The sequence below is a fragment of the Mastomys coucha genome, unplaced genomic scaffold (genome assembly GCF_008632895.1).
Source record: "Mastomys coucha isolate ucsf_1 unplaced genomic scaffold, UCSF_Mcou_1 pScaffold20, whole genome shotgun sequence".
Lineage (NCBI taxonomy): Eukaryota > Metazoa > Chordata > Mammalia > Rodentia > Muridae > Mastomys > Mastomys coucha.
The window spans coordinates 30,364,971-30,384,913 of record NW_022196903.1 but is presented as its reverse complement, the minus strand read 5'-3'; the positions used below and the strand labels follow the sequence as shown (position 1 = coordinate 30,384,913).

The following is a 19,943-nucleotide window of genomic DNA, read 5'->3' as shown; positions in this document are numbered from 1 at the left end:
TGATGGTGGTGGTGGTGATGATGGTGATGATGATGATGATGATGATGATGATTGCTGCCTTGAGGACAGACTGGCTGTAAGGTCTGAGTATAGAAAGTATGACTACAACAGTCCAAGGTGTCTATAGCCTTGCCTGAAGGTAAAGGCAGACTATAGTGGGGAGCACATAGAGGCAATGGCAGACTGCCCTGTGCTAAGTCCCACAGGTGCTTCTGGACCTATATTGGAGGGACCCTGGGTGACTTTCCTATTGGCCACTGCACTACCCCACACTAGCTCAGAATCAGTAATATTCATGTTGTTGTTAAGTGCATTGATTCTATGCTAACCAAGAATGGAAGTTGCCTCTCATGTTTGCGCTCAAGTGTTTGGGCTCCATGTTGATCGTCTGTCAACAGCACTGATTTGCGGGACCTAGATAAGCCTGTCGGCACCCCGCAGACCCTAAACAAGTGCATATGTTTGCACGTTAGGACCTGGGCTTCGGCTGAATTCGATTTTGAATCAGGTGTTGAAATTGGGTAGCATGTCGGCTTTTTATTGCGACCAGTGTTTTCACATTGCCTGACTTGGAAGGAAAAAGCAATTCAGGCTAGGAATATTTTTCCAGAAACACACTCCCTGTCCCAACCTGAGTCAACATGGGAGAAGGAGTCCCTGGAAAGCTCTGGCTCGGGAGGGAGCGGGGGGGGGGGGGGGGGGGGGGGGGGGGGGGGGGGGAATGGTGATGGTTATTTTTAGGCTGTGATTGGCGTCATGGGGAAAGGAGGGCTGGCCCCCTGGACTGAGCTCCCCGGTCCACATTCCAGGAGCTACTGACTGATGAACGGCCCTTTTCTGTGGGAGAAACTGGGCTGTAGGGATGAATGGAGGTTCTGTTGGGGACTCACTTGCCCTGCTGTCAGACCGGCCTCCAGCTCCCCTCCGCCCTTCCCCTGGCTTAGGTCCTTTCTTCCTTCCTTTGACTTCCCTCCCATCTTTCAGAATCACCACCCTAGCAAGCAGGGAAGGGGCAGGATCTCTGGCCCTACTGCCCCAGAAACTGTCTCCGTACTTGTCCACTGACGTTTCCTCTGGCTGTACTCAAATGTTCTCCGGTCCAACTCTTAGACTGCATCCTAAAATAGTACCATATGAACATAATGTGTTAAGAGATGAGAGTGGGTGGTTTCAGGAAGACTGAATACATATCAAGCTGCCAAATTGCGACTTAGGTATCCAAAAGTAGTTGGGCAACACAAGCTGGCCTTGATGGTGGCAGAATAAAAAAAACACAAAATTGAGTGAGGAGGGTGGTGAGGGAGAAGTTGGGCTGAATATGATAGAAATACATTAATTCTCAAAGAATAAAATTATTATTTTAAGAAAAAAAGAAATCCTTTCTTATGAATTAAAGATGCTCCGTGGTTGTCTGGAAGGCTTCAGATTCGCCTTTCGCCTTTGAGCTCGTATTCAATGTAGAGAGTGTCTTTGTACACGCTGTGCTATAGGCTCCAGTTGTTTATTTTCTGTGTGGATAGAGGTCCGATCATCTAGTGTGTCTCTGCTTTCCTAGTATTTCACTTTCGTCATTTGTCACTTTCCACATTGGGCTCTGCAATGTTCTCAGTGAGGTTGGTATTTTCCTGCCCTACCCTAACAATTCATTATCACAATTCGTTATTTTTTTTTTTTTTGAGATTTGTCTAGTCCTAGTCATCTTAGAACTAGCTATGTAGACCAGGCTAGCCTTCTACTCCCAGAGACTTGCCTGCTTCTGCCTGCCCAAGTGCTGTGATTAAAGGCATGTGCCACCATGCCAGACACTAGCAATCCACTATTTTCATGATTATTGCTTTGTAAGGAGACTTAGTACTTTGACTCTTCTTATTCTAGACCGTATTGGCTTTTCTTGGAAGCTTGCATTTCCAAATAAATATTAAAATCAGCTTGCCAAATTCCATGAAAAGCCACATTGGTATTCTTAAGAGAAATGCTTTCGATCTAGAGCTCAAAACTAGAAAGGTGTCCAAGACCATGTATTCCTACACTCACTTGTGTCCTCTCTATGGCTTTTCTATTAATAAAGATAGACACAATTATTAGGTTTGTCTTTATCTATTTTTATTTAATTGTGTCTTAATTTTTCCCAGATGTTCCTCTGGCCTTTTCAGGGGCTACCCATACAACTCACATAATGAAAATAAAATAAATATTTTTTAAAAGTATTTACCAAAGGAAACATCAATACAGCCCAAAGATAGCAGAATAAAAACAATGAAGATTTGAGAAGATATTAATAATTAAAAATACCATTTAAACATAGAATAAGATGTTTAATACAGAGAATTTGGTTTTTTTACTGTGGCTAACAAAATTAACAAATGTCTGGACATACTGATAATAATAGAAAGAAAAATAAGTCAATATCAGGAATACAAAAAAAAGGTATAGAAGATCCACTAAGATTAGAAAAACCACTATGGACAAATTTATACCAGTGAGCAGAAACCAGTGAAATTAGTGAGAAAATATGAATTATGGAAACTGGTTTACAATAGAAAGAAAGATTGAATTATTCAAGAATCACTAAATAAATTGAATTAGGGTAAATAAATAACCTTCCCTTTAAGATCTTGCCGCCTTAGATAGTTTTAAAGCAGATTTCATCAGACTTCAGATTTAATCCTGAAATATTTGACAAGCTCTGAGAAGAGATGAAGAACCATTCCCAAGTCAGTTTGAAGTTAAAAAATTCATCATACTGTGAGAGAACATGAGAGAGGAAAATTACAGGCTGATCATATTCTTGAACATGGATGCAAATGTTCAAAACAAAATTTCAGCCAAACCATCGGATGCTATGGTGGCAGAGGCAGGAGGATTATCAGGTCAAGCCCAGCCTAGGCTACAGGTCCAGCCTGAGCTGCAAGTCTTGCTTGGGCTACAAAGTAAACTAGAAACCAGTGCAGGCTATATAATGAGACTCTGGTTTAAAAATCTTTTTCAGAAACTGAGAAAATTATTTATATGTATGTATGTGTGTGAGAGACAGATACATATGTATGTGTGTATATACACATATGGCGTATGGTATAGTATATATATATATATATATGTGTGTGTGTACATATGTAAATATGTACACATATGTATTTATTAGTGGTTGTGACTAATGCCAGAAGTAGAAGATTGATTCAACACTTGAATTCTATTGAATCTCTGATGTTAATATTAGTAGGTAGTGGCCATACACTGCCCACCACTATACCTGCTTCCCCATATTCTTATTGCCTCGAATTATCTAACTTTTGAAGTTTAGCCATTCTGACTGTCTTGGGGCTTCTACTGCTGTAAAGAGACACCATGACCACAACTCTTTTTTTTTTTTTTTTTAAATGACCACAACTCTTAAGAAGAAAAGATTTAATTAGTTCTGGCTTACAATTCAGAGGTTTAGTCCATCATCATCATGGGAGGAAGCATGGCAGGATGTAGGCAGGAATGGTGCTGGAGAAGGAGCTGAGAGTTGTACATCTAGATCCAAAGGCAGCAAGAAGAGAGAGTGACACTGGGCCTGGCTTGAGCATCTGAAACCTCAAAGCCAGCTCCCAGTGACACACTTCCTCTGACAAGGCCACACCTCCAATAGTGCCAGTCCTTATGAACCTAGGGAGGCCACTTTCATCCAAACCACCACACTGACCACACTGACCACAGTGTAATAATTTCTATTGCCATCATCCTACCATGATCATATTAAATGTTGCTCAGATAATTATTGGGTAGAAGAGAAGACCAGCTGTTGCCAATGAAAGAATAAGTAAACTAGAGGCCAGATTTGGAGAATTCCAATGATGCCCTGGATATGGCTCTTATAAGTGGGCTGTGAGGGAAAGATTAAATATAAGTTAAGTAACATAGGCAATCATTTTAAAACATTTATCACTTCATTTTTTCAAGCTCTTTATTTTTTATTTTATGTGCATTGATATTTTGTCTGTATATATGTCTGAGTGAGGATGTTGTGGGCTCTGGAACTGCAGCTACAGACAGTTGTGAGCTGTCATGTAAATACTGGGGATCAAACCTGGACCCTCTGGAATAGCAGCCAGTGCACTTAACCACTGAGCCACCTCTCCAGCCTGATAATTTTAAAACATGTAACATGCAGTTATTTGGAATTCTAGAATTCTATTTCCCAGAGAAATAATGGAAAGGAGTAATATTTGAACTAATAGCTAATGAATCTCTGAATCAAATGAAAAGCACAAACTCTCAGAATCATAAAGTTCCATCAATTCTAAGCAGTGTACACCAGAATGAATCCACATTAAGGCCCTTACAGTCAAAGTTCCAAATACTAATAAGAAAGACCTAAAAGCAACCAGAGGGAGAAGAGAAAGCATGAATTGTGTTTTGAATGTGAAATGCCCTCTCCAGACTCCATGTGTCTGAGCACTCTGTCCCCATGGGGACAGCCCGTGGGGTGGGACCTAGCTAGAGAAAAGTGATGGGGAAGGTGCAACTTCCTGTCCGCTCTCTGCTTCCTGACAGGAGATGCAATGTGACCAGGTGCCTCAAGCTCCTGCTGTCATGCCATCCTGTATCCCCGGGGCCTGTGTGCCAAAATAAACCCTCCCTCCTGTAGGTTGCTGCTTGTTGGGAATTTGGTCACCAAGACAGGAAGAGTGACTAATTCCTTCCCTGTGACGAAATGCCCATTGCATCAGTTATGACTTCTGGAGACTGGCAAGTGAGGCCAGAAGATAGAATGATGTTTATAAAGATTTGACCTGGGTGTTGTGGATCACTCCTATGAGTCCCAGCAGTCAGGAGACTGAGACAGGAGAATTTCTTTTAGTTCAAGGACAGCCTAGGCTACAAATACATGCTAGTTCAGTTGTATGCAATAGGTGTCAGGTACTTGACAATACCCTGGGTCAAGAAACAAAAATAAGAGGCCTAAGAAAAAGTCAACTTAAAATTCTCATCTACTAAATGTTTGTCTCAGGAACAGAGATGAAAGAAATATATTTCAGGCCAAAAATAAAAAAAAAAAATAGACAATTCTCTAATATCAGACACTCAGCAAAACCAACAGCCAAGCAGTTGGTAAAGTGTTTTGGAAGTCACGGGAGAAAGAAAAAGGAAGGAAGGAAGAAAGGAAGGGAGGAAGGGAGGGAGGGAGGAAGGGAGGGAGGGAGGAAGGGAGGGAAGGACAGAAAAATATCAAGAAAGAAAAGATACCATTAAGGTGTCAACTAACCCTCTGCTTTTTCTCAGAACAAAATAAATTTTTCAAATGCTAAAAACATGAGTTTCATAAAAACAGACAATAGATATGCTGAGATTGGCCTAACTCACTTCTAAAGAAACCAGCGGAGAGTGGGGCTCATCCACAGGGTAGGGTTAGTCGGCGTAGAAGGCTGGACAGTTGTTAATGAAAGAAACTGCTGGATGCAATTGTTAGATCTGAAACCCATTGGTGTGTGGCTGGAAAATAACCCCATGACCTCTGGTGGCCTTGTCTACCAAATACAAATCCTTCACTCCTCTACTGAAAAATCTACAGGCTAATGTGGAACTTCAGAAGCTGAGGCTCTAATCAGCCACAATGGGTAAGTCAAGCAGAGACGAAACACTGAAGAGAATTCAAGGACTTAAGAAATTAAACATCACTCTGGTAGGACACAAGGATGCACACGGACACAAGGACACACAGACACAAGGACACAATATACAGGGACTCAATTATCATGCATCTTCCTACCTCATTTCCTAGTTTGAAATAATTTTTTTCTTTTTTTCTTTCTTTCTTTTTTTTTTTGTTTGTTTTTTTTGTTTGTTTTTTTCCAGACAGGGTTTCTCTGTGTAACCCTGGCTGTCCTGGAACTCACTCTGTAGACCATGCTGGCCTGGAACTCAGAAATCCGCCTGCCTCTGCCTCCAAAGTGCTGGGATTAAAGGCGTGCACCACCACCACCGGCGAAATAATTTTTCTTAACAGAACAAATCTACATCTCTTGAACTATGGACAGTAATGTTGGTATCACACTCTGTCCCTACCCACAACCAAGATCACAACTGCCCCAAACTCAACTGTTAGGTATTGAGTTTGGGAACATCCTCAGGGCTTCCTTTCAAGTGAGTGTTTTAGTTAGGGTTTTACTGCTGTGAAGAGACACCATGACCAAAGCAACTCTTATAAGGACATTTAATTGAGGCTGGCTTACAGGTCCAGAGATTCAGTCCATTATCATCAAGGCAGGAACATGGCAGCGTCCAGGCAGGCATGGTGCAGGAGGAGCTGAGAGTTCTACATCTTCCTCTGAAAGCTGCTAGCAGAATACTGACTTCCGAGCAGCTAGGGTGAGGTTAAAGCCCACGCCCACAGTGACACACCTACTCCAACAAGGCCACACTTACTGAAATAGGACCACATCTCCTAATAGTGTCACTCCCTGGCCCAAGTATATACAAACCATCACAATGAGGGGCAAAGACCATCGTTTTATTGCAACCATGTTAGTGTATGGTCATATTCAAGAAATAAAAACTGTCTTTCAGAGGAAAAAAGCTACTTCAAGCATGAAGAAATAAGGAGTTCAGATGGGCAGAGGGAAAGAAAGGGGGTAGAAATCTAGAGAGAAAGAATATGAATGAATGAATAAATGAATGAAGATATTCCCATGTCCTTCCATAAAGGTCCTTTTTGTGTTTAAAGGGAATTATGTATGAGGGAAAAGAATGAAGCCTAAAGAACAGATACAGAAAGACTGGGGAGAGGGCTTCAGTACATAAGAGCACATGCTATGCATGGGTGAGGATCTGCGTCTAATGCCCCAGAACACACATAAGGAGATGGGCATGGCTGCACCTACCTGGAACCCCAGCATTTGGAGGAGGGAGTTAGTAGGTCCCAGCTGCTCACAGCCTAGATGAGAAGATAAGCTTCCAGTTCAGTGAGAGACCCTGCTCAAGGCGTAAGACAGAGGGTGGTAGGCACTGACACACTAATGTGGCTTCTGAGTGCATGTGCATGGTTGTGCACAGTGAGTGTGATGGTCAGTCCTATGTCAAGTAGACACAGAAACTAGAAAGGAGCCTCAGTTGAGGAAATGCCCTCATAAAGAGGGGAGGGCCCAGCTCATTGTGGATGGTGTCACCCTTGGGCTGGTGGTCCTGGGTTCAGTTTAGGTCATTTTATACACCTTGGCTGACTAAGACTAAGAAAGCAGGCTGAGCAAGCCATGAAGAGCAAGCCAGTAAGCAGCACCCCTCCATGACCTCTGCATCAGTTCCTGCCTCCAGGTTCCTGTCCTGTTTGAGTTCCTGTCCTGACTTCCTTCAAAGATGAACACTGCTGGGGAAGTGTGAGCTGAATAAACCCTTTCCTCCCCAACTTGCTTTTTAGTTATGATGCTTCATCGAAGCAATAGAAGCTCTAACTAAGACACCTCACACCAGATTTTATGTGGTCCTGGAAATAAATCCAGGACATTCTAAATACTAAGCAAGCATTTTGGCAACTGAGCAACACCCACCAACCTTAATTTTTTTTTTGAGGCAGGGTCTCACTATGTAGGCCAGAGTGGCCTTGAATTTGAGATCTTTCTACTTCTGCATCCCAAGTTCTGGGATTATAAGGATTACAAAAATGATCATCATGTCTAATTCTTGACTATTTTTCTAATGTTCAAGCTTCTAAGCCAATACTATAAAGCAAAATGTCTCTAGAGAGACCCAAAGAAAGTGGATGGGAGCGAGGGCTGAATAAAAGGAAGGGTGGCTGGGTAGGAGAAGGGTCTCATTCGAGAGCCAAGCTGTCTGAAATGACCTAACCTGAACCTGAGAACCCACAAAGCAGGGAGTTAGAGGTTACCAATCACTTCCCTGTGTAAATGACTTTTTTTTTTATATTACATTGGTACATGAGAGCGCAAAGGGGAACCTGTAAAAGGGCTTTTATGAAACAGCTTTTCAGAACCCGTGAAATAACAAAAGGCCTGGTTTCCATCTCAGGGTTTTTAAGCAGTCACATCAAATAGAAACCCAGCAGGCCCCAGGGCCACTGCTGCTTCTAATTAAGACCCCAAGGTAAGGCAGCCCATTAGGGGGGCCCAGGGCCAGCAAAACATAAATCCCAGCCCTGCCTCTAACAGCAGAAGGCTGATTTGAGCTCACTATGCTGTGTTATGCTGCTTTTGTTCTCAGCTTGCATTAAAAGTAGCAGGCTGCACCTGCCTTCCAGACGCCCTGCAAGCAAGTTCATTCTGACACTGATTCTCTTGTTCAAACAACCCAAAGTGTGCCAAACAGATGTTAAACGGAGGAGGAAAGGGGAGTGAGACGGGTTTTCACACATCCTTGTGTGTGTGGTGTGTGTGTGTCTATATGTGGCTGAGGGTTGTGATCCGTATACAAGGAAATTCTTTCTTTCCCTTTCAAAACTGTAACCCACCCACCACACAGGTATCAGCTATACAGCGTGCGGGGAGTGGGGAGTAAAAAAGAGGACCCTGTTTCTGCCACAGGAGACTAGTTCTTGAATCTCCCTGATTATTAGGGCCACCTGGAAGGCTTGGGAAAGTGCAGGGTGCCAGCCCCCGGGGTTTTGGATTCAGTAGAATTGGGGTGGAGTCCACAGAATCATCATTTCTGTTCATTCATCAGGTGTTGCTGATGCCACAAGTTTAGGGACCATGACTGGAAAATGACAGCTGTAAGCCAACAAAGCGATAGGAAAAAGGGGCAAAGAAACACGCGCTCAGCCCCCACCGACCTGGCTTTGTTGACATTTTCCGAGATACAGCTGGCAGACAAAAGAAGCAGCTGTGTTTTGAATGGAGAAGGATATGGGAGCTGGCAAGCCCACAGCAGGCAAAGAAGTTTTCAAAATGATAACCAAGTGTGTAACAATCTAGGCAAAGTGGGACTGACCTCTGCTCTCAAGGGGGCTGTGAGCCTGGGTCCTCTCTGCCCTAATGGGGACTCGGTATAGGGCTACTGCTCCTCGTGGCTTCCCTAGCACAGAAGCAGTGCTACCTGAAGAGGCTGACTTTCATCTCCCCTCTAGGAAAACCAACCACTGGGGGGGGGGCGCGTTTCCCCAGCTTGGTTCCAAGCAAGGAACAGTTACAGAGTCAGCACATTCTGGATTTGTTGTTTTGGCCCTAGCTACACCGTATACCTCCAGTTCTGCTCCTAGGCAGGCATCCCTGACACCCACTTAGTCCAGAGAAGACCATGTTGTTCATTATAGGAAATGGGAGGATCTGTCCTAAGGGCTGGCCAGCAGAGTGAAGGAATTCTGCATTCAGTTTTAAATGTGGTTTGTCCCCAACCCATCCCAACCCTCTCCACCCAATTCTCTGTGAGTCTGTAGGCTGTGGCAATGATCCAGCCAAAGCCCCTTGTCTTGTCAAACCTAATAGGAGCCTTGGACAAGATCAGCTACATAATTTTCAGAATCCAATAAAAAAATAAAAAATAAAAATGTCAAGCCCCTCCTTCAAAACAAAATTGGGACATTCAAGATGCTAAGAGCAAAATGTGAAACTGAGCGTTCGTCTCTGCAGGGGGCCCTGTGTGGCCAGGCTGATGGAGTAGTGCCTGCTCATAGGATCCAGGTATGGCTCCCACACCTTAGCGTTTAGGTAGGATGCTTAGAGCTCTCCCTAAACAGTGACGGCCCCTCCTAGGCTGAATGGAAGTTCTCCGTTGCAGGCCTGCTAGAAGGAAGAGGAAGAGGCAAGCTAAAAGGGAAGTGTAGGCCCAACCTCAGAGAGCCCTCCCTGACCATGGGAGAGGCAGCTGGACACCAACTCCAGATTCTCAGAGCAGCTTCACCTAGATGACATGCGTGAGCAGCCATCTGTACAGCTGCAGGCATTTTTCCAACAGGGTTATCCAGGAAAGAGAAAGGCAGGCAGCCTTTCGCCCTGGGCAGGAAAGGAAAAGCAGAAGTAGCAGGCTTAGGCACCTGCTGTATTTCATGGCCCACTTTTAAACGTCTCTGACAGTATTTAGATCTGTGGGTGTTGGAACCCAGGACCTCTACTACTACGCCATGCTGTCACCAGCCCCGGTATTCAGAATTATAATATGTAAACCAGGGAACTCTAGGTCTCTTCCAGCTGGATGAGCATGTGTCTAGCTTTCTTTCCAGTAAAATTCTAGTGGTCTCTATCCTACCACAAACTATCCTAGAACTTGGTGGCTTAAAACACTCAAAATCCTACTGTATTTCACAGTTTTGTTTGTAAGGAGTCCAGACAGGACTCAGCTATCCAGTTGTTCCATTCCATATAAAAGGTATTTGACCCTGGACAGGGTGGTCTGGAGGACCCTCTATGGCTTCCCTCACATGTCTGGTTTCTTTTCTTATTTTTAAGACAGGTTCTCTCTACATAGCCCTGGCTGTCCTGGAATTCACTCTGTAGACCAGGGTGGCCTTGAACTCACAGAGATCTGCCTTCCTCTGCTTCCCAAGTGCTGGGATTAAAAGCATGCACCACCACCACCCCCACCTGGCTTTTCCTTTTTTAAAAGACAAAGTCTCTCCACATAGCCCTGATGTCCTGGAATTCACTATGTAGACTAGGCTGGCCTCAAACACACAGAAATCCACCTGACTCGGCTTCCTAAATGCTGGGATTAAAGATATGGGCCAGCACACCCAGCCAACTATCTGATTTCTAGATGGAATGGCTAGAAGTGGAACTCAGATGGAACCTTACTCGGGAGTACCCACATATGGCCCACATATGGCCTTTCAAGCATGGGCAACCTGAGACAGTGAACCTCTCGTGTGGCCTCTCAGAGGGTTGGAGGAGGGCTCCAGGGAACCCAGAGAGAGTTTCACACTCAGCTGTGGAAATCAAAAAGTCCTGGCCCCATTGAAGTAATGGGATGAGTTGTAAGGATCACTGCCATCATTGACCCATTGTGAGTACAATTAGTACTGACAAAATGAAGCTAGTCTAGCCTAGCCTCACGTTAACCTGTCAGCCAACAGATAATAGTTTATGTTTAAAGTAGAGTCAAATATATAAAACAGTCGAGTTTCCTCTTCACTTTGATCTATTATTTGATGTGACTATAAGAAATAGTAATTCCTAGCTGGGTGGCAGTAGATGCCCTTTAATTCCAGCATTCAGAAGGCAGATGCAGGCGGGGTTCTGAATTCAAGGCCAACCCGGTCTACAGAGTGAGTTCCAGGATGGCCAGAGCTACACAGAGAAACCCTATCTCAAAAAAAAAAAAAAAAAAATCAAAAATAAATAATAAGAATCCCTCTAGGGCTGGAGAGATGGCTTAGCCGTTAAAGGCTAGGCTCACAACCAAAAATATAAGAATCCCTCTATTGCAAGTTAAAAATACTAATAAGTATTAGTATTAGGCAAGGTGATATAGGACTCCCAGCGTGTAGGAGGTAGAAGAGGAAAGATGGAGGGCCCAGGAACAGCCTTTACTACACTGCAAAGTCAAGGCTAGCACAGGCACCATGAGACCCTGCCTAAAATATTAAGAACTTCAGCCCTTTAAAATTCCTTGTTTGTCTTGAAGAACTCAAAGCATACACTGCGGGGTGTGTTTGCTAACTCAGCATGCACGTGCCCCATGAAGCCCCAGCCCTAAAACCAAACTCCCCATGTCCCAAGCCACTTCCACCTCTTTCCTCCACTGTGCCCTTAGCTGAACTTGCCATTTCCCAGGATATGCCTCAGCCACATTCTTCGCAAACAAAAGGGATTCATTCTCTGCCTGCTCCTAACTCAGGCCAGGCTGTGCTTCCCACCCACAGGTCCAAGGCACGCCAAGGCTTTTCTTTCTCATGGTCAGCAGTACCCATGGTCTACCAACCTGTCTGGGAAAATTGTCACTGTCCCAGCTCCTGACCGTTTCCCTAATGACTAAACTCTAGAGGCCACCATACCCTCACCTCTTACAGCCCATCGGACCCTGCATCTTTACAGTCTTTGTTGCCCTAGTGATCTCTTCTCCACAGTAGAACTCACGCCCAGGGTGCCTACTTCCACAGCCTCAGGCAAACCAGAATTTCCACTGTCTTACTCATCTTTGCCATTAAACGTTTTTTGTTTTTTGTTTTTTTCAATTAACCTTCCCTATGGCTCTCTCAATCCCAGGGCTCCTCAGCCTACCCCCCTTTTCTCATAACTCTTGAGTCACCATTAGGCTTGTTTCTAGCTTGTCATGTGTATAGGTCTCTCCATTCTCCACCAATATGCAAAGCCATTTGAGAAGGAAGAACATGGTTTACGCACAAGGGGCTTTTTCTCGGTATAGATTCAAAGGCTGAGTTTACAATCTGTGACCTAAAGAGACATACCGAAATCAAATGTCTCAAACAATCTACATAAATTATCTCAGGCTGCGGGCTAATGCTTTGTATGTGAATTCAGTTTTTAAATCCCCGTCTACCACGCATGAGGGCCTCCTCTCAGGTCACACAATAACAAAACTGTACGAAATGGAAAGAATTTGGGAGCTACACACAGCTCTCGGTAATGGGATTTGGCGTCCCGTACAAAAAGGTGGGGCTGAGGGTAGTGAGGCCCTGGCAGGTAACCTTGACGTAAGTGAGTCAGACACTAGACACAGACAACGGAACAGGAAAGGCAAAGCCAGGGGACCCAGCCATTCTTAAGCCCAGAGAGAGAAGAGGTAGGTGTCCCACTCTGCAGGGGAGGGGTCCCGTGGGAAGTGTGAAGAACGAAGTTTTGGATCCAAAACCCCACACCCTCAAAAAGCCAGACTTTAATTATCTCCCGTATCTTACAAAACTGGAGCCAGGGAGGAAAGGGAGAAGCCGCAGAAATGCATTCTTGGCTCTCCACAGACAACAGAGTCCCAAATCTGAAAGTCTGTTTGCCTTTCAACAGGCAGTTCAGAGACCAAAACTCACTGACATGTCTAAGGAAGCTCCCGAGCTCAGAAGCCAAGCCAGAGGGCTAGAAACACTTGCCAGCGTTCTGCTCTGGTACACTCTGTCCCTGCCCAAATCTACTGCCAGAATTAGCTTTGCTCGTTAATTTCAAGTAAATGATCTCCTTGTCCCAGCGGGGATCCTTTATCAGAACAGTGGACATTTGCGTCGGCAGCAGCGAGATGACTTCTGCTCCCTTGGAATTCCCTGGTACACTAAGTCATGACCCAGAGATCTGAATGAAGCAAAGAAACTTCCAAAGACATTCAAAAAATAAAGTTCCAAGGAACATTTTTGCCTAAAGGGCATAAGGATTGGCTATTAAAAACAAAGACAACAAAAATTCTTTGGGATACTTACTAAACTCTCTCCCTCTCTCCCTCTCTTCCTCTCTCCCCCTCTCTCCCTCTCTCCACTTCCCTCCCCACCCCCGTGTGTGTGAGACACACACACACACACACACACACACACACACATGCGCACTCGCAAATGCATATGTGGAGGCCAGAGGTTGTCTTCTACTTGCTCTCATTTTTGAGACAATGACCCTCACTGACCCTGCAACTCATCAATTCAGCGAGACTAGCCAGTCAGCAAGCTCCAGGGATCTTCCTGCCTCTGCCTTCGTCAGCACTGCGATTACCACTGCACATCACTGAGCCTGGCTTTTCACTTCAGTGCTGGGGATCCAAACACACAGGTTCTCAGGTTTGCACAGCAAATTCATCAGCTCTATATATTGAGTTTTTCTGCAATTCAGTTTAGTGGTTCAAATACCTGTGAGGTGCAGATACTAAAGGAAAGATACGCCCCCTTCCCTTAGAGTGTCTAACCTAGGACAGGACTGACCAGAAAACTGATAACAAATGCAATAGCCACCCTCAGGCTCTAATAAAAGAACACACAGGCTCCCTCTCCGGCGCCTTCCTCCAAGCATCTCTGGGCTAGGAGTGCCCGGCGCCCCTGCCCTGCTTTGTCTCTGGTGCAGCGCCCCCTGCCGGACACTGTGCTGCCCCTTTTGAGGCCCGCAGCGCATGCAACCGAGTTCCTTCCGGACTGCGTGCATGGTGGCCGTGAGCTGCACACCCCTGTTCTGCTAAGTGCTCCCACCATGATGTACTGTGCTGCTACAGGCCCAACGCAACGAGCCCAGATGAGACTGTGAGCCAAGACAAGTTTTTCCTTTTCTTAGCATATTTACCCTAGTGTGGAAGGCTGATTCTGGGCCCGCCACTCCTTCCGAACCATGTGAAGGTGCTGGTGGGCGTCGGGCTCTTCGCCCTCACCCATGCTGCCTTCTCTGCTGCTCAGCATTCTTCTCATACCAGACTGACAGAAAAGAAATTTGAGCTGCTGCCGACAGATAGAGTTCTCCAGACACCTTGGCCTTTGCGCTTACCTGTTATGGCAAGGTTCAGACTGCAGGCGACTTTAGAGACAGGGATGCCACTTCGGAACTAAAGAATATGACATTTGACACCTTAAAGAATTGCCCGTCTTTTTATGTGTTTCACCATTCTGGTTATGGACTGTTTCGCCCTTAAACAATTCTTTCTTCAAACCTCAGCGTGTCATCTTCTGACGTACGATTAAAGTTCTGAAAGCTCAAGTCGCTGCACCATTCAGCTTTTTATTTTTACAAATTAAGTAACAGGACAGAAGCAGAATTAAGTACCGGAATTTGGGATGTAAAACACCCCCATACATCAGTATTTTTACTAATATTTCAGACTTAATTTAAAAATCTATAATTTAAAACAAAAAAAAAAAACAAAAAAAACAAATGATATGTATGTCAGGTACCCTGTCGAGGCTGTAGAAAGGTGATTAACTGTGGATTTATTTTTGGATGAGGCAAACATTTGAATCACGGCCCAAGTAAAGCAGATACTGCAGGTGGACCTCACCCCATCCGTCAGGGACCAAATGGAACCAAAAGGCCTCCGTAAGGAAGACGTGCTTTTGCATGCTTGAACTGAGACGTCGATCTTTCTCTGGCTCTGTCCCCTAAACCCAAACATGAGCTCTTCTTGACTTCTGAGCCTTTGAGACTGAGCTTGCATGTGGGTTATCCTGAGCTCTGCTCACTGACTACAGTCTTGGATGACTTGAAAATTTTTCCAATGTGTGATTTGATTCATCATTCCGACTCTCACCACGGGTTCCTCCCGGGCTCTCAGACTGATGATCCGGAGGCCACTGTGAGCTCTAAACTCAGAGATGGTGATGATTTTCCATGCTGGGTGAAGAGGCCTAACTGGGAAGTAGAGAAAGGCCAGCATTCCCAGAACAGTGCACACAAGAGGTGGAGAGAGCCTCGCCCCTGCCAATCTAGCTACCCCTGTGGCGAGTCCCACGCGTCGCTTGCTGTGGTCTGATTATACGCCCGCTTCTCTTTTTGCTGTGGTTCCATACGAGATTCTACCATTTGCAAATGTGTTAAGGTTTGTCAGAAGACAAAAATCGAGGAGAGGAATGTGTTTATATAAAACTGTCCCCCGGTGTCTACAGTGGATTGAGTCTACAACCATACACAAGAACAAAATCCTCAGATACTCAAGTAGTTTTTAGAAAGTGAAGTAGTATTTCCATAGAACCTCTGGTCTCTCTCCCACATACTTCCAGTCATTTCTAGATAACGTGTGACACCTAATACCATGTGAATTTTTGTAAAGAGTTGCTGTACTGCATTGTTTAGGGGATAATAAGAATATGCTTTCATATGTTCAGTACAGATGGAATTTCCCCCCAAATATCTCTGGTTAGCAAAAAATAAATAAATAAATAAACAAACAAATAAATAAATAAATAAAATAAAAAAACAGAGGGGCACCACCTTACACTACATGCATCTCCAGAGAAGACTTTCAGGAGATGTGACCCAGATGCTGGCTTGAGAACTGGCCTGCTGTCAGTCAGAGGGCTTTCTGAAGCACCTTGCGGTAGCATAACTGCAGGAATATACAGCTTTTTACCATCATGATATGCCTTCTACAAATGCATTGAGTGACATTCATACCTCCCCTCTGATATTTGAAACCAGGGGACCAAAGGATATGATAAATATTACATTGTTTAAGGATATTTGCTGTTTTGAGGAGAAGGTCATTATCCTTAAGACTTGAGGTCAGAGCCTTGGAAATATAACAGGTGACAGAGAGGCACTTTGCACCAAGAATGTCCTATAGTTACCTCAGGGAGCCAGTGGTGGTAAATTTCCCTTCTCCCCTGGCCCATATGGTCAGCCTGGGGTCAGTTATTTTTCCTCTGAAATCAAAATCTCCTCCCCCAGCTGCTGGGAAGACAGTACAAAGCGGCCAACTGATTATTATTCAAGAACAAAGCAGGCCATTTATTTTAGCAGGTTCAGGGCTATTATCTCCCCAGGACACAAGCTGCAGTGTGAGCTGGCTTTATCTGCCTGCTTCCCTTCTGTCCTCAATCCTTAAAGTAGTTCCTCTCTCTAGAACAACACAGAGAAAACAGGGGAGGGAGGTTAGCTACAGCCACAGTGACCCGGGAAAGCCTCTCTCCTTCATTAGCGTCTCTGTCTTCTGAACACCCCCCAGCAGATGAGAGAAGACGTTGGCAGCCATCTTACATTCAGAAGGAGCACCCCAACCCTCAGGACCACTACCATCAAGCTTGGAGACTTCTTTGCTGCTGGGAATCCTAAGAATTGCCAGACAAAATACAGAACTTTCAGTTCCATTTGAATTCCAAATGAGCAGTAAATGACTTGTAGGGAGTGTATCTTAACTATCGCATGGTTAGATATTTTTAAAACGATCCGCTGTTCATCTCAAACTCAAATTGGCGTGTCCTATATTCTCATGTGCTAAATATGGCAGCTCATCGTCACATCGTATTGCTCCTCTCCGTCCACCCCTGGCTGTGACTCAGTCTCCTGCTGGACTGCAGTGAAGCACTACAGAATTCCTTGGGCCTAAAAGAGAATTTAGGGGAAGGGGTTACAACCAGAAATGTGCAGGAAGCGTGTGTTGAGTTAAGCATTAGGTAGCAAAGATAACCCTCACCTGGAGTCACATGAATGGCTTGAGCCTGTTTGCCTAAGGTTGCCCTGAACAAATGAAAAACAAATAAATGTGTTTGGTGCTCTCAGAATGAACAAGGCCATTTCTTCCACGGGAGCCTAAGAGAACAGCTTCCATTGCATACCAGGAAGGAGGTGGGAAACACCTACCTCTCTAGGCTCCATCAGAAAACTCTAAGGTTGCAACCAGATTCCAAAAGCCTCTTGCTCTCAAATCCTCTGCTTGCAGACTCTCCCAGGAGTGTTAGGGCTAAGGGTCTGAAGTCCTTCCTGCTCAGTCCCAACTCCCAGCATGCGGGGTCCTGCCCCAGCTTCTCTCCCTAGAGTTACCAGGCACATATACCACTTTCTCACCGTCCCTAAAATATTTCACATACCTTCGACAGCTCACCTCTCCCCAGACAGAAGACCGGTCCTAATGGGGCCAGATGAGGATCAGAGTTTGACTCCAAACCCCCTGCCTCTCTTTCCCTCAAAACAACAGTGTTTTAGGATTAATTACCATTGCTATGATGAAACACCATGACCAAAGCAACTTGGGGAACTTAGTTGGCCTGTGCTTCCACATCTCTGTTCATCATTGGAGGAAGTCAAGATAGGAACTCAAACAGGGCAGGAACCTGGTGTCAGGAGCTGATGCAGAGGCCATGGAGAGATGCTACTTACTGGCTTGCTCCTCATGGCTTCCTCAGTCTGCTTTAGAACCCAGGACCACCAACCCAGGGATGGCTCCACTCACAATAGGCTGGGCCCTGCCCCACCAATCACTAATTAAGAAAATGCCATACAGGCTTGCCTATGACATGATCTTATGGAGGCATTTTTTCAGTTGAGGTTCCCTCTTCCCAGATGAGTATAGCTTTTGTCATGTTGACATAAAAGTAGCCAGCACAGTAAGCAACAGATCTTATCCCTGAAAGTGACACTTCAATTGAAAACTAAAAAGCAAGCTTCTAACACAAGGGGGACCAGACAGGAGAGCTTTATGTAGTCCCTTGCTGCATGTTAGTTCTTGGTAGAATTCACTTTTGTTTACTTAATAATAATAATTAATAATTATTATAAAGTAACAATATACTATTATATTATTACATAATATATTATTTATTATTGTTGTTATAATTATCGTTAATATTTGTGTGTATTGGTGTGTATGCAGGTGTGAGCATGCCACAGTAGAGGATAACTTTGAGGAACCAATTGTTGTTTTTAGTCCTGAAAGAGGACTCTAACCTCTCCAATATTTACCATTGAGAAGACAGAAAAAAGATTGTCATTTTAACCACGGTCAACAGATAAAATTTAAAAAAAAAAAATGAGGATTAAGAAAAACACAGTCAGATTTTGTTCCCTTTTCTATTTTATGTGTGACTTTTTCCAGTGCTGAAACTTCAAGAGTCTATGGCACATATTCTCCCATGGCTCTCATGGTTTCTTGTAACTGTCCTTGGGTGCTTTGTTCTTGAAGGTTTCAATGTTTCTGAATATTGTTTGTATCCCCCAGTGAGAAGACTCTCCTCTGTGTATTGTCATCTCCCATTGTCTCACAGAACTGAAAAGAAGTCTCATAATTAAGCCTGCAGTATGCGGAGGGCAGCAGAGCGGAGGCCTCCTGTGTGGCTATGACAGGGGATGGTAAGGGAGAGAGAACATCAGGACCCAGATGTCTTCAGAGAGAATGTCATGTAAGTCATTCTCCCACTGCCTTCTGCCAGAGGATGCCAGCCTGATGCTTAATGGAATGTATTATATAAAGCTAGAAATATGTCTTTATATACAATATACTTTTATATAATAAATTATATGAAACTGATAAATGAAAGGTTATTCACCAGAGGCTCAGTATGTCTGTTCATTCATTCATTCATGCATTCGTACGTTTGTTTAAAGTCATCCATTGCATTTCTCACATGCCAAACACTATGAGAGATGAAAACCAAAAAGCTCAATAAGCAACCATCTTTCCACTCAAGGAATTACAGACCGAAACAGAAGACAGACCTACAAACAATAAGAATGTCACAGTGTATCTTGAAATGTTGAGTTAAAAGAACATCATATCTTAACCAGGGTTGACTTTGATCCCAGAGGATGTTTGTCATGTGTAGAGACATCTTTGTCATGGATTGGGTGAGGGCTCTTACTGGTATCTAGAGGCCAGGGACACACCTAACCCCCACCCCCATGTCCCTATGACAGCCCCCCATAGTAGGGAGATTATCCAAACCCGAATGTCAGCAGTGCCAGCTGAGAACCTCTGGCCTTATGGGATGTGCCGTGATATGCTCAGTTTGTTCTGGTCAGCTCAATGCTCTGAGCCCTGTCAATCATTCCTGATCTTCTCCCACCTCCATCACCACCTGGCTCTTGCCCCTCACCTAGTTTATCTTCATAGCTTTAACTTCTTCATCTGTAAGCTAGAGTTCAGATTCCTAAGCTCTAAATCCCTTCCAGCCTGAGAGTCTATGGTTTATTGGGCCCATGTTTGTGTTTCCACTGAACTCTGCTCCCAACAAGAAGATGCCGAGGCCAGAGACTCTACTCTGCTTCAGGTCAGGGAGATTACCTGGCTTCCTGGGCTGCTATCGAGCATAAATCAAGGAGAAGGCCCAAACATCCTGGCTCAGGACTGTTCTATCACAACTTAAGCTTCCCCATCAATACCCAAGAGCCATTTAACTTGACCCCCACCACCCGGCTCTGGAGAAAAGGCTTGAGCGAATGAAGCAGAGTGGAAATTTACTCAAATGCTGTTTCACTGATTAGACCCAACCACAAACGACACTTTCTTCTCTTCTGGGGGGTCTGAGGCAGCAATGGGGCAGCAAGAGCCAGCCCAGGGTGTGGGGCAGTGGACTATGAAGACGTAGGTTGCTAGGTGTCTGTGGGCAGCCTTAAAGGGAACCTCTTGTTATCTGTCTCCTTGAGGTCAGGGTAGCCTGGATTCTTAGCCACATA

The 19,943-nt window shown here is 44.6% G+C and overlaps 1 pseudogene; it reads left to right on the top strand.

Moving 5' to 3' along the window:
• The first annotated feature begins 12,512 nt into the window (after window positions 1-12,512).
• LOC116098500 lies at window positions 12,513-14,532 on the top strand (annotated as a pseudogene).
• The last annotated feature ends 5,411 nt before the right edge of the window (window positions 14,533-19,943 follow it).